The sequence below is a fragment of the Elgaria multicarinata genome, chromosome 3 (assembly GCF_023053635.1).
Source record: "Elgaria multicarinata webbii isolate HBS135686 ecotype San Diego chromosome 3, rElgMul1.1.pri, whole genome shotgun sequence".
Taxonomy (NCBI): Eukaryota; Metazoa; Chordata; class Lepidosauria; order Squamata; family Anguidae; genus Elgaria; species Elgaria multicarinata.
In genome coordinates, this window is record NC_086173.1 from 62003567 (window position 1) to 62019196 (window position 15630).

The following is a 15630-nucleotide window of genomic DNA, read 5'->3' on the forward strand; positions in this document are numbered from 1 at the left end:
GCGCGCGGGACCGAACGGGCCCCCCCTCAGTCCCCCCTGCGCGCGTGCGCGCCCCCCCGCCTCCCCACACCGCCCGCCGGCCCGGCCCCAGACACCGACAGACACAGCAGCAGAACGCCACCGTGCAACCCACACTCACGCAGCCCCCCCCAACACCCGCTCGACGGGCGTATGGCTCGGCCAATGGGCGCGCTGCACGCCCATGGAGCTGTTCCGCACATGCCAATCACAAGCGGTGCCGGGACCATCGGAAAGCAACAAGATAGATTGTGCCGCAAGAGACAGACAGGCAGCCAGACGAGGGGGAAATGCGGACTGGAATCCGTAATAACCTGGAGCGGGTGGTGGAGAATCTAATGGCCAGACATACAACTTCTGGCTGCAGGAACTGGTCTCCCAAAAAACTGGAAAATTCCTTACATGACTTTTGGGCAATTCTACATGCTTACACAGACTACATTCATGGAAGAACGCTCTGGCTATTTGTTTTTTTAGGGGCAATAGCCCCTCAGATTTTTAGTGGTAGGGGGGCATGATTGTGTGGCAGTGGTAGCTATCAACTTCATATGCACGACACAGCCAGAATAAAGGGATACCCTCATGTCATGACCCTGACAGCCTCCACATAGCATTATTGTATTCTACATATGGAAAAGGACAGCTGCTAAGGCCACCCTCAGTTCTATCTTCATTGTAATTGCTTACAGTGAGAAGTGTGAATAACTGGATTATTTGTAACTCTACAAGATCACTACCATATTTTTCCAACCTACTGAGTATTAGGGCTGTAGCTCTGTGGTACAGCACATACTTTGCATGCGAAAAGATCTGAGGTTCAGTTCCTTGCATCTCCAGGTTGGGTTGGGAAAGACTACTGACTGTTTCAAAGCCTGGAGAACTGTGCTGTAGACCAGTTCTCAGGTAGATGGACCAACGGTCTGTCTTGGTATATTTCATTCCTTTCAATGGCATCTGACAAACATAGCTTGCTGAAGATCAGAGTTCCGTAGCCCAAATCTGTTATTTATTTTAAAATGTTTATTAAGCATGTATGTATCCCTTTTCAGGAATAAACCCTATTAATGTGATTAACAGAAATATTAAACAAAGAAAAGTAAATTAAAAACCAATGCAATGAAAATAAGTCAGCAACAATACATTTTAAAATCATTTAAAACCACCAGCCCAAGATTTGACACATATTGAAAACTTAAGTGAATAAAAAGTGGCACCATTAACATAAGGAGCCTTTCTGAAGAGCATGTTTCAAACATGGGAAAGCCATCACAAAGCCTGCCTTTAGAACTGGAATTGTGAGGAAAGGATTGAGAGTGAAGCTGCAATCATATGCACACTTACCTGGGGTTAAGTCCCATAATAAGACTTAAACTTAAGTAAACAGCCATAGGATTGCATTCTATAGTTCTACACATAAATTACTAGCTTTGTTTTTAAAAGATTTCAAACCTGAATGGTCTATAGATTGTACCTGCCCTGACAATGCATTGGTAGAACATAGTTAAAACAATCCCATCAATAAATGTCTTAATTGTATAAATTGTATATGCCATGTCTTAATTAGAGTGGAAGCAAATGAGCCAATATTTAATTTCTTTCAGTAGCATATGTTGGTTGGGGAGTTGTGTGAAATTGTGTTAGAGGATTGGATTAATAGACATCTGGCCACAAAATCTTAAACGTTGTTAACATTAGCACTCATTTGAAACTAATGTGGCAAAGCATCTTATGTGTTGTTATTATTTTATTACTGTTAACTAGGTTATTTCTAGAATTTAGGTCGGTAGCCTTTAATTGTGATTCAGAACCCTAGACTCTATCTGAATTCTTTGGGTGTAATATACAGAAGTTACACCCAAAAAATGAATACAGAATTTCATTTTTTAAAGTTCTAGTTCAAAACAAAAACCAAGGCCTAGGTTCATCCTAAAATTATAGGTCCAAATACAGGGCAGAACAATAGTCCTAAACTTCAAACAGCAATTCATTTTCTGTTATGATCCAGGGCTGCCTGCCACCTTTCTCGTAAGGCAAACACTGCAATTCAGAATCTGGGAGATATGCTTTTATAACAGATTCATGATAAAGTATGGTGCAACTCAACTGAATACACTGCTTCATGAAGATGAATGTAGCCTCACATACTTTCTTTGAATTTAACCCAAACTCATAAAGTGTCCACATGTAGTCCAGGGGCACACTATGAAGTAGCCTGGATAATGCTAGTTTTCTAAGCAAACCCTGGAGATCTGCAATACTCTCAGAGATATTTTTTTTCTCTTGCAGGGTTTAAGTTGCAGTGGTTCCTGGGATACTGCAATTCCCCACCACTGCAACAATACTTTGGCAGTGGGAAAATGCATGCCCACCCACCCAGAGTGACTGTAACAATGCAAAGAGCCCATATTCTTTTGTTTTAAATGGGGGGGACCAAGCTTAATTCCCTGTAGCAGGATTGGAATGGATATTGAACTACTGGAACTGAATTGGGGATAGTACAAGTGAAATGCTTATAAAGTTCAGGCTTTAAAAAATCGTCTGGAAAAGCCCTTACTGATGATGGTCCGGCATCCACAACTAACTCTTCTAGGTTATGAACATGTGAATGTGGTGACTTTCCTTACCAACTGCAAACTGCAGAAACCATCAAAAATTAGGCCACAAAAATCAGGGGTCCTCAACACAGTGCCCATGGGTGCCATGGTGCCTTCGCCCCCACCAACAATGTCCCCCACGATAATCAGATATTTCCTTATTAAAGAGACATTGTGGTGTCCAATAGACATGAAACCAACGTTTTTGCTGAATAAGAACCAGCCTGAGATCTATAGATGCAACACGTAGACACCAAAATGGTAATCCACTAATTAGGCATTTTGTGGTAGTGCCAACAGCAGTTTCTCAAATTCCCAAATGTGCCCACAGACCTCTGACTTAAATTATATGTTGGTCCTATTTCAGAAATAAGTTAAACCATGCCTGCATTTGCCCACAGTCCTTTTGAACTAGCTGCTTGAATATAATATAATCACCTCTCAACAATGGAAAAATACAAGTCAGCCTAACATTAATGCATCAGTCACATATAAAAATGTAGTATCATACATTTCAATATTACTAAACCATTTTAGTTGTTTGTGAATTAACTACTTTCAATATGAATTTGTATTGTTTGATTCATTTTTGTTTATTTGCAGAGAGGGTTCAAAGGTTTTTGTAACCCTTATTAATATATTTTGTGCTAAAACAAAATGGTGTGGCATGAAAAGTAAAGTATGTTTGGAAGAGGAAAGCAATACTAGTTCTACCAAGATGGGTTGGTGAGGTTGGAAAATACTACTATTGGACAAATACACACACAGAGAGAAGTCTGCTCAGTTTTTATGTGGTATGGCTTCCTTTCTTGGAATAACCAGTTATAAAATGGGAATCCTTATCAAAGAAGGTTCATATACAATGATAATTGGATTCAAAATTCAGCGTTATAGCAGCTCAAATTATATGTCCATCTAGCCCGGTATCATCTCCTTGGACTGACAACAGCCCTCTAGAGTCTCTGGCAAAACCTTTCCCATCTCCTCCTACCTGATGCTTTTAAGTGTTGATGACAAGGATTGAACACAGCACTTTCTTCATGCATACTTGTGCTCTACCACTGACCTATGACCCCTTATCTATATTAAGATAGAATGCATATGAATTCACTTTGTATGCATTTAATGTGCGTTTGAAAATCTGAGATTAGCTCAGGAAATGTACAGGCATTATAATTTATCATAATGTGTTCTGGGTTAAGTACCCAGTGCCACAACTATTAATACTGAGAAAATTCCAATCCACTAATCTGAAAAAATCCTTGCCTGTTATTGAGTCCAACACAAATGTCTGCAGTTGGTTTACAAACCATGCTACCCACAATGCTTTGAGCATCAAGCTGCTTATGGAGGTTGCAACGTGCAGAGCAATAATCTCAGATTAACTAAATTATCTAGTTTTGGTGTGCTGAATAATATACAACTAAATTACTCCACGATCAGGGTATCGCCTCTGATGTTTCCTGTTCAATCTACACTTTGGACAGCCCCCTTCTGGGAGGAATTAACAAGCCTCAATGCTGCAGCAAGACATGTGCTTTTCAGATGACATCATCCTGTTCGGAGTCTGGGCAGTGACCTAGGCAGAGTGTGTTTGTAAATACAGAAAACGGCCTTGGGGGTGGGGCAGGCAGAGCAATTGGCACTGGAACATAGGGAAGTGAAATCGATGGACTACAGCCTGCAATTCTCCAGGGGGCTGTTTCAGGGGCTAGATTAGGCCGTTTTCGAGTTGGCAAGTGGTTCAAAGGCTAGAAATCACGTGATATAACTGAGCCAAGGGCAGGTTATGGAGCAGTCTCAACTTGAAATCTATGCAATCTACAATAAGCACTTAAGTACTTTCACGTGCTCCCCCCTATTATTAATGTGAAAATTGCTATATATGTTCAACTGTGAAAACATCAATTAAAAATAATAATAAAATGCAATATGCGTGTGTCTCATCTTAATTGTCTAAGGTGTCTAACTGTGAAATACATTCGACAGAAATGCCATTTCTATAGTTTTTAAATTTATAACAGTTATACCACTTTAAAGTTAAACAACCTCAATTGGGTTTACAAAATAAAAACAGTTGATGTATGTGTGTATCAGTCGTGCGCGTGGTGACACACACCTCAAACTAAAACAACATTCAAATACTATTCTAATACAAATAAAAATATTGGCAACGATTAAAATTGTAGTGTAAAATATAAAATATAGGCTGACTGAAGCAACTAAGGCCTAATCTACACCTGCTCTTTATCCCAGGAGAATATCAAGGTCATCCCTATAGGGCCACATGACACACAGCTGATCCTGGGGTGAACCGGGGGCAACCACTCTCTTCTCCTGGGATATCAGGCACTGCAGTTATTACAATTTTTTCCCATCACTTGGGGCATTCCTGAGGTCCGTGGGTGGTGTGGCCCCCTCCTCCCAAAGTCGTTGCTGTTCCCCATGAGTAGTGGGGATCAGCGAACAGGCAAGCAGCTGTGCTGGGGGGAGGAGCCCATGGGTATCGGGGGGGAGGGGGAGAGCATTTTCGCGCCGAGTTGGTTTTTTTTAAAAAAAAAATAAATCGTACCTTCGCGCAGGATCACTATTATGCAATTTTCTCCACTTCTAAAGAAAAACCTATGCCCCGGAGCGGCCCTCTTTACTTTCGGGAAAACTTGCTGGCACCTGGCTCCTGAGGGAGGATCCCGAAAGTACAAAACTTCCTGATCATCCCTCCCCCCTCTCGAAAGGCCTCTAGATGTAGATGAGGCCAAACTCTTTAAGGTCTATTTAAAATAGTCGGAGAGGGAACCAGGTGTACTTCCTGCAAAAGGACATTCCACAGGGATAGGGCCACCACACAAAAGGACCTGCCTTTCATGCCTGCCAGGCTGCTACAAATTGTCAGTGGGCACAGGAGCAGAGTTGTCCATGGCCATTCATAAGGCCTGGGCAGATGGATACACACGTAGCTGGTCTTTCAAATAACAGAGTCCCAAGCCATAAAGGACTTTAAAGGGTAATCACAAGCACTTTAAACCAGTGTAGCTGATACTGCTGGTGTTACATGCTCTGCTTGTTTAGCTTCCACATGCAACCAGGTGGAAGCATTCTGCACAAGCTGGAGCTTCAAACTGTGTAGAGCGTAGTCTAGGCTGGATGTAACGGGTGTGAATGAGTGCAATAAGTCTTTTCGAATTCTCTCTCCCACACCCCAATGCTCAACCATTTGAATTGCATTAAATATATTAAGTAAATTAATAGAAATTACAGCATTTTTCTATTTTCGCAAAAGCAAAACATTTTTAGTGCAATCCTCTACATGTCTACTCAAAAGAAAGCACCACAGAGTGCAATGGAGCTTACTCCCAGGTGGGTGTATATAGAATTGCAACCTTAATAGAACAGCCAAATCTGAAAGCAGTCACCTATGTTTGATAGTTGGGGTATTTCTATACTAGGTATTTACTGTTGAATAGCAATGGTTTGTTCACTCACATGTCACAGGGTATCTATATCATTTTACCATCACATCATTTATTTTCCTATACTTTCCCTGTGATTCTTCCATTTTTCCACAGAAAATTTGACTTTCCTGGAGAAACCAATACTGAGTGGAATTTCTAAAGGCGTGTGATTGACTTTAATGCTACTTTTTCATCTTTCCCAAGTGACGTGGTTTTGATGTGCACAGTGACAGATACTCAGGGATAAGCCATAGACAGTAGTTTGAGATGAGGTGAAAACTAGAGTTGTGCTAGAGAATCAGCAGAACAGAAACTAGAAACAAGGAGCAATTGGAATCAGAGTCAGGACCAAACATTGTCTGGACTGAAGCACAGACTAGGAGACAGGACCAAAGAGTAACAAAGTGTGACAGAGGGGTCCTTGTTGCTTCTCCACATCCCATATGGTGGGACATGGGAGAGGGCTTTCTCTGTGGTGGTACCCCAACTGTGGAATGCCCTCCCCTTGGAGGCCTGACTGGCACCAACGCTGACTTTACTCCAGCGCCAAGTAAAAACATGGCTTTTTATCAAAGCCTTTAATGGTTAAATTCACCAAGCTCGCACATTGTTTTAACTGTTTTAATTGTTTTACTGCTTTTAAATTATATACTGGTTTTAACTTGATTAATGGTTTAATTTGTTTTTAGCTGTGTATATTGTTTTATAATTTTATCTGTATGCCACTCTGAGATCCTAGTGATATAGGGTGGGATACAAATGAAATAAATAAATAAATAAGGAAACTCTCTTATATTCCTTCCTGTCCAGGTAAGTCCAATGGCCAGCTTTGATGGGCAGGGAAAATCCAAGGATGTGTGGGTACTCAGTCTTGCAGGCTGCATATGCCCCCCTCAGCTTCTAATGCAGCCCCCACCACTGCACTGCCAAAATTCAGTGATCTGGCAGCAACAAAGCAAAAAAAAAAAAAAAAGTGGTGGCAAAATCCCAGTGGTGTGCTGCCAAATTTCAGCAGCAAATCACAACAGACTTAAAGGGGGCAAATTTAGCTGGAAAACTAGTTAAATTTGTCCCTTTTAAGCCTCCGTCCTGTTGTTGTTGTTGTTTGGCCTCCACACCACTTAATGGGGGGGGGGGGGCAGCAGCAAGTGTGGACCCTGTGGTGGGGGCTGTCTGGGGGGGAATGGCCCTCAGCCCAGGCAGCTGCTGCAACCTGCAGTTCTGGGGCTCACCACATGGGGCAGCTGCACTGAGATTGAACAGCCTCCAGTCTGAGCCCTATCAGCTTCTGACAAATGAATCAGGCAGGTGAATTTATTGCCAAGAATCTATACCTTTCCAACTGATGCCATTTTAGCCACATTTTAAATAAAACTTTTAATGTGTGCTTTCCCACCTACATTTCTTAATTATTAAAATACGCATTCGGTAGCACCAACATTAAAAGGTGTTTTTAGTGCAGATTAACAAAATTACGTTAAAATACGCTCTCCTTGGTGTTTTATCATTGTTTATTTTTTTTCCATTTACTTTATTTTTCTTCTACTTTTAAACGATTTAAATATATTATTGGAGTAATGGCTCAATAGAGAGGGAATTTAAAAGCAAACTTCTATGCAAGTTTTAATGCTTAAAAGAAATATTCAAGCTTTTTTTTTAGTTCACTTTCTCTTCCTCACCATATGGCTGTGTCACATCAGAGCAGAAAAGGGAACTTTGCTTTCCTGCTGTACTGGTAGTCAACATTGGGATCTGTTTATGTGATCAATAATACTAGCATTGCTAGGCACTTAAAAGATTTGGGGGAACAGTCTTTCCAATGGCATCAAAGGAAGATTCCCCTCCTAAGATTTTTCCTGCCAGGATGGGGGGCATTGCAATGTTCTAGGAGGGGGGGTTACTCTTCCCACTCCAGCTGCAATCCCCCTTGAAAATTGCTCCCTGTATGGCAAATAATAATAATAATAATAATAATAATAATAATAATAATAATTTATTTGTTACCCGCCTCTCCCTCTGGATCGAGGCAGGGTACAACACTAATAAAACCACCATAAAATACATATAGCTAATCCAAATGTTTAAAACCAGTGCATCATTAAAAGCAGCACACCATTAAAAAAGGCATCTTAAAATTCAACTGGATAGGCCTGCCAGAAGAGATCAGTCTTTATGGCTTTCTTAAATTCTGGAAGACTGTTAAGTTGACGAATCTCTCTTGGCAAACTGGGAGTGGCAGAAGAAAAGGTCCTCTGGGTAATAGTTGTCAGCCTTGTTTTTGTTGGCTGGAGTAAATTCTTCCCTGAGGACCTGAGTGTGCAGGGCGGTTTGTACGGGAGAAGGCGATCCCACAGGTAGCCTGGACCCAAACCAAGTATGGCTTTAAAGGTGATAACCAACACTTTATACTTCACCCAGAAACTGAGGAAAAGAACCTTCGTTGATGCCAATGGACACTTATTGCTCTGTGGCATAGATCCGGAACTGTGGTGGCCCCATGGGCCCAGGTTTAGCAATCTCCCTGATGAATAACCCTGAGATAACAATGGAAGTGAGGAAAGAATCTCTGATGTGCTTTCACCTTTGACTCACTTTGTCTGAGGAAGTGTCCCTTAATTATATAAATACATTTGGAAAAAGTTAAGGAAGAATTAAATCAGGACAGGTGACCCTGGAAACAGTCCCAAACTCTGCACTTTCATCCTCAAGCAACATCAAAGTTGGCATGTCAGATAAGGGTGTGAAAAGGAAAACAAGACTGACCTATTTCTATACCACTGCTGATCTATGGATGTAACTGTCTTTGGGCAGCCACTTGGTGGCAGCATTACTGTGTTTACTGATCCTTTTCAAGCTTCTCGGTGTACAAAGAGTTGTTGTTGCTGGACTGGTGCTTGGGATGTGTGCAAGTCAGCACACTATTACTATTCAGCATTCTGTAAACTGTGGCATTCTGTAAACTGTGATGGTCAAACATTTGTTGTGCTATTTATTTAACTCCCTACTCACCACCTCTGTCTCCCTTCCTTTATAGCTGGTGCATGTGGATGTCAGTGGGGTAGAATCTGTTTTCTGTTTGAATGTTCTATTTCCGCTGCTTCTTCCATTGTTGGTGTGTGGCATAGCATTGTCACTTGTGTTCCTGCCATACCATGTGTGAACTGTATCAGTTATGGGTCTCAGTATTTAAGATGTTTTAACTAGTACTTACGTTTTGTGAGTTCAACATTACACTAGGACAAAGGGAGTCCTTAGTTCTGTTGATATGGATAGGATTGTGCGTAGTATTATTGTCTCTCCTTCATCTTGACCCTCCCCTGTGGTCCTTCTGCTAAGGATGGACAAATATTTCAGTTTGAGGTTCATCCCAATTTTTAAAAAAAAAATAATAATTTTTTTTTCTATTGTGAATATCAACAAAACAGAACAGAAAATACATCGTGAAAATGAAAAGACCCCATACATTATGTATATAAGGTTATTGTCATTTCCCATCATGTGTAACATTAATTAAAAAAGTGGGGGAGTGTTCAATCCTTGAGAATTTTAAAAAAGTTTGTATGAAAAATTGTATGCAATTTGCATGCATTTCGCCAAATATATTCATTTTTGTATGCAATTTTTATTAATGTACATATTTTCACAAGCAATTTTCCTAATATAATGTTTATTTATGTTACTTTCACTCATACACACATTTTTATGTGCACTTGAAGGGATAACTGAGTTTTGGCTCGCGTATTGGTTCAAAAGTTGAAACTAGGTATGTTTGCATAAAATTCGAACAGAACAAATGTCTCCCCCATTCCTACATTCTGCCGTCTCATGAGTGGCTTCACTAGTGTAAAATTCTGGGTATTGTGCCTGTGATGGTGTAATATCACTGCTGGAAAGTCTGGTGTGATGTACAGCACAGTTGCCTTATATAAGGAAGTGTGGTAACACAATATTTAATATTAGAGGTAATAATAAATGCAAGCTATAAGAAGTTCAGAGCAATTTACTTTATTAGTACTTTTATACACATTGTCGTAGAAAGCTGTTCAACTACAAGGACCCCCTAAATCTGGGTGTGGTGGGTATAAGCAAATGAAGGAAGAGAGTACATGTTGCCTGCTATAGAGGTGAAGGGAGAGAGTAGGAGAAAGGAACAGATCAAGTTACAGGAGAACAAGGGGGATGAACAAGACAAGAGGCTCTTGATGCAACACCCCCCTAGTGTCTGGAAGCATGCAAAATTGTTCCTATTATCCAGCAGCCACAACTTTTTGAGTACACAACAAAAAATAAATATTGGGCTATAAATTTTAGCTTCAGTTTTTCTCTCATGATAATGGATTTGCTTGCAATAGCCCTTTCAGGCTTCCCTGGTCACATGTATCCCCCTGGCTTGCGCCTTGTTAAAGGTTTTCCTTACTATTGGTAACTATTGTGCAGGGGCCCTGATTTGGGTGGAGGTGGGGTGCTGGGTAAGAAAGGATGTAGCTAGCATAACACACAATTTCGCCCTCTGGCTTTAGGCCTCCCTTCCACCGTTACCTCCAAGCACTGCAGCCATCTATTTATTTTATCTCCATCTTAAGAGGCCATCCCAGAGAGGCATGTGCTGGAAATGGGAGCAGGAAAAATGATGGTGGCAGGGCTGACTGCTCAAACCAGAGGGATTTAGGAAGGGGCCTGCGAGGTGAGGCCAAAGGAGTGGAGGTTTCAGGCATGGCAGGGGCTGAGGTGGGGTGAGTGGTCATGGAATCATAGAATAGTAGAGTTGGAAGGGGCCTATAAGGCCATCGAGTCCAACCCCCTGCTCAATGCAGGAATCCACCTTAAAGCATACCTGACAAATGGTTGTCCAGCTGCCTCTTGAATGCCTCTAGTGTGGGAGAGCCCACAACATCCCTAAGTAACTGGTCCCATTGTCGTACTGCTCTAACAGGAAGTTTTTCCTGATGTTCAGCCAGAATCTGGCTTCCTGTAACTTGAGCCCATTATTCCACGTCCTGCACTCTGGGATGATCAAGAAGAGATCCTGGCCCTCCTCTGTGTGACAACCTTTCATAAAATTGCTATTTATATTGTAGTTTTAAGCTTTTACATTTTATATTGCATTTTATTATTGTAATTGTTGCGAACTGCCCAGAGAGCTTTGGCTAGTGGGCAGTATAGAAATGTGATACATAAATAAATAACTAAATATTTAGGGGGTGATGGAGATGGGGGTGGGGTGATGGAGATTGGGGAAGCTGGAACATGAGGTGATGGGTTCTGGGAGCTCATCATATAGCAGAGTGGATACAAATAGATGACTAATGTTTTTCATTTAAATCAGATTTTATTTATTTAAAAGCATTTAAATTCTATGCTTTTATTTTAAAAACAATTTAATTAAACCTGACTGTTACAGGTTCATTAAGAAATGCATAATACTAATTAATGAAGAGTAAACCACCCATACAAACAATGCTAGGTGGGGTGTCAGTGAGTCAGGCCAGTGACTTGTTTCCAATTAAAGAGTCCTTTCCCAAACTAATTCTGCAAACACTCTTCAAATTTTTTGAGTCAGACCACTCTACTGAGTTGCTTAGACTAGCAATGAACGAATTGTGAATTCATTTGGAACATTAACAGTACTGAGTGCATGTCTACTCAGGAGTAAGTTCCACCGAGTTCAATAGAGCTAAGCGGCCACAGGATTGCAGTCTAAGTCTCCACGGGGATAGAATAGGAGGTAGAGGCACGGGCGAGGTATTTGGAAAATGCTGGATGGTGGAGAATTAATTCCCCAGGAGAGATTCCTGCCTATTGGAACAAACTCCGGGGATTTTATTATGTTGGTCGCAGGATTGTCATCTGACCAGGCTTGTTTTTTGTTTAATAGTAAGGTCGCAATCTTATGTACACATACGTAGAAGTAAACCCCAATGAACCGATTGGGACTTAGTTTCGATCGACCTGCATAGACCTATTTATTGTTATTTCATTTTACGCGGTAGCGTTACTTGAAAGGGGGAAGCAAATGGATGGTTAATCTAACAACTTCAAAGAAAAACTTCCCGTTCCTTTGGCCTCGAAGAACAAAATATACTTTCATTATCACTATAGTTGCTTGGTATTTGCAGAGTAGGTTGAGATGTCCTACATATTTTCCCTGCGCAAACGCAATTTCTGCGCGTGGTTGCAGTAGGCTGTGTGTGAATTACACGAGAGTCTGCAGGTCAGTGTCTGGATCCGCTCGTGTATGCTTCCCACTTGAATCCTACGGAAGAATTTCCATGTATTCTTTTGGTGCCCATCCCGCCCATTTTGGGAAGTTCAAGGGGTAGCAATAGGACTCTCCGATAGGGGGTGCTCGCTGTTCCCGACATGCGTGCTAGATCAGCGCTGGAGTCTGAAGGAGTGAGTATTCGACAACTCCAGGCTAGCGCTTCTTGACGTCGCATGACGCGAGCAGGTGACTGGTGAAAGTAGGAACAGTCCTCTCAGGCTGTAGGTGTCCTTCACGCCAAGGCGTCGGCTAGTCTTTTGAGAACCAGGAAAGAGGCTCCAATACACCTGTATAGTTTCCTCCCTCCCTTCTAATTGCCATCTGCTTCTGCGCAGAACGTTGCCCCGCCCCCCTGCCCCGGTTTTCTTTCCCGCGGACAGGTGGCGACTAAAATATAAACCGCGTTGCCACCACTTGGAGTGTAGTTACGGCGGGCCAGCTGCGTCACTCCTTCTCTCCTGGACCACTCCCGGCCGCAGGCCTCCCTCAATATGGTGCCCGAGGCCCTTACCCTGGCTCGTGATGTCATTCGCGAGCGAGGGGAGAGTAAGAACTCGTTTTGCCTCTCCCAATATGGCGCTGGTGCCGTCGCGTTGCTAGAGACGCTATCTGATTGCGACTCCCAGTAGGAGGGGAGGGGAGGGGTAGCGGTCGGATCCGCGCAGGCAGCTGGGCTGGCCGGGTAGGGAGGAGAAGGAGGGAGTTGGTGGGACGGAGCTGAGGAAGGGGGGGGGGATTTAAAGGAGCCATGTCCCCGGCGCGGCGGCCTCGACTGCTGCTGCTGAAGAGGCCGGAGCCGGGCGGGGGACAGAAGAGGAGGGTGCAGCAAGGCTGCCGGAGGGGAGCAAACGAGCCGACCCAGCCCTAAGCACTCAAGGGGGGGCGGCGACACTGAGCTCAGGATGGTGAGTGCACCCCGGTGAAGCAGAGCGGAGATGGGAAGAGGGACCGGACCGGACCGGAGGGGATGGAGCCAGGAGGGGACGAGGAGGCGGTGCCTAGAAGGGGGACAAGTGACAGGGAGGCGGGAGGGTGCCCGTGAAACGAGCCCTGCTGTCAAGGAGGTAAGTGACAGGTAGGCCACGGACGCGGTGACGGGTCCGGGTCCTTTTGCTGGGGAAGCGGAGTAGCGGAGGGTGGGTGGGTAGGGGGCAGTGGTGGTGCATCCGAATGGGACAGGTGACAGGTCTCCAGGAGGGTAGGACGAAGCACATAAAAGGTGTTGCAGGTGGCTGGGAGCGCACACGAAGCAGGACAGGTGTGGAGGGAGGCACGCTGCCCCCGTGAAGAGGTGTCCAAGCGGCAGGCAGGTCAGAAGTGCTCATGGAGTGATGGGCATCTGAACATGGCATTCAGCAATCAAACTGAGGGGGATGCTCGTGGAGGGATGGGGGAGGGGAAGCTGGAGATCCTTAGGGTGGGGTGTGAAGTGCTCCTGAGGTCCTTCAGCAAGAAGGGTGGGTAGGTGTTCCTTTGGGGGAGAGCAAAAGATGAGCAAAAGATTGTCAAGGTAGACGGCACAATCTACCTATTGCTTGACCAACACAATGAGAGTATCGGGGCTTAATTGTAGATTGCCCACAAGCTCTTCTTTTTAGCATAGTTCTAGGTGTTGCCATAATATATGAAGTTATTCATGTGAGAAATGACAAGTTCAATTAGCCCAAGGAGTATTAACTGCTGCACTGTTCTGGATAAGGATTCATGGATGTGTCTTGTCTTTGATAGATCTGCTTTGTGCAGAAACTCCCACCAACACCACCACTGCCCTTTAAGACTGCAATTCTATACCACTTACCTGGGAGTAACCCCAATGAATTCGATGGGATGTACTTCTTAGTAGACATTGTACTGTCACTTTCTTATCATTGATACTGGCAGTTCATTTGGTGGGGGCTTTAGCTCTGGCAATCTGCCAGTGACTTGCTGGTACACCTAATCAATGAGTCAGTTAGGACAGTGCTTAAGGCTATAACTCTAAACCTTACTTGGAAGAAAGTCCGGTCAGTATTAATTGGACAATTTCCTGAGTAAACTTGGTTAGGATCAGGTTGTGAAATATGAATCCTTGGGCAATGGCTTTGCAGAATTCTTGACAGCAATTCTGGGGCCAGAATGTTTTGGAATTAATCTGAAGGACAGCATTATTTGTTCAAGTTCTTGTGCAGCATCTATCTTTACAATACCCAAGTATTTGCCTATATAAAGTGAGCATGTAGCACAGATTTGCAGGTGTGATTTTTTTGATATTATGCTGCTGCTATCCATTGCTGCTTGGATGTGTATTGATGTGGAGTGTGGGGTGAAGGTAAGCTTAATTAAGGGATAGTAGAACTGCACAATGAGCTCTGTTTTTGAGCACAAAACGGAGGTCGTATTGGTGATATTAGACACCACTGATGTTGGGATTTGGACAGAGACCATGTATGTATCTTGGAGATCTTCTTGTATTTTCTTCACATTTACATTAAGGAAGTAATAAGATGAGGCTTCTATAGTTCCTGCAGCAAAGGATTACTTTGCTGAATATAGGCTGAAGGAAGCCTCATGGAAGACTACTGGAATTTAGAAATGGATTCAAAATACAGTTGTTGCATTTGCTGCAACAGACTAATACAACTAGTCTTGCCACATCTTAAAATTAACAGATCAATTATGGCATAAATGTTTGCAGACTAAAGTCTACTTCTTTTGATCAATCTTAGATGCATGTTAATTGATTTATTCAGTTAACTGATTAATACATCAAGTACATATCTATTTAATGATCACCCAAACAATTAAACAAACAATACAAGGCAGCCTTACCCAAACTGGTGCCCCCCAGATGTTTTGGACTGCAACTCTCATCAGCACCAGCCAGCGTGACCAGTTGAGTTGTCAGAAATCTGGGAGATGTAGTTCAACATTTGAAGGGTATCCAGTTGAGAAGGATGGTACAGGAGTTTCCTAACACTACAAGAATAAAAACTCTCCATCCCGATGTACTTTATGGGACATGTAATGGGTAAAGAGTTGATATTATGATAACATAAGCCATGCTGGATCAGATCAAGGGTCTATCTAATCCATCTAGTCCAGCATGCTCTCACACAGTTGCCCATGGGAAATCCACAAGCAGGACATGGGTGCAAGAGCACCTTCCCACCCATGTTTCACAGCAACTGGTGTACATAGGCATACTGCCTGTGATACTGGAACTAGCACATAGCCATTGATAGCCATCTCCATGAATTTGTCCAATCCCCTTTTAAAGCCTTTCAAATTGGTGGTGAAATTGTGGAAATTAATTCCATAGTTTAGC

At 43.0% G+C, this 15630-nt stretch overlaps 1 protein-coding gene across 5 annotated transcripts in view; it reads left to right on the forward strand.

Annotated features, from left to right (window-relative positions):
• Positions 1-12446: 12446 nt before the first annotated feature.
• Positions 12447-15630, forward strand: part of WIZ (WIZ zinc finger) — a 60141-nt gene continuing 56957 nt past the window's right edge. For 3 of the 5 annotated variants that reach the window (XM_063120448.1, XM_063120455.1, XM_063120452.1), the window contains exon 1: positions 13342-13401. The gene's annotated coding sequence lies outside the window, so the exon portion shown is untranslated. Of the gene's footprint in view, positions 12513-13162; positions 13232-13341; positions 13402-15630 lie in introns of those variants that run through there. The other 2 variants (XM_063120449.1, XM_063120451.1) reach the window with 2 other exon arrangements.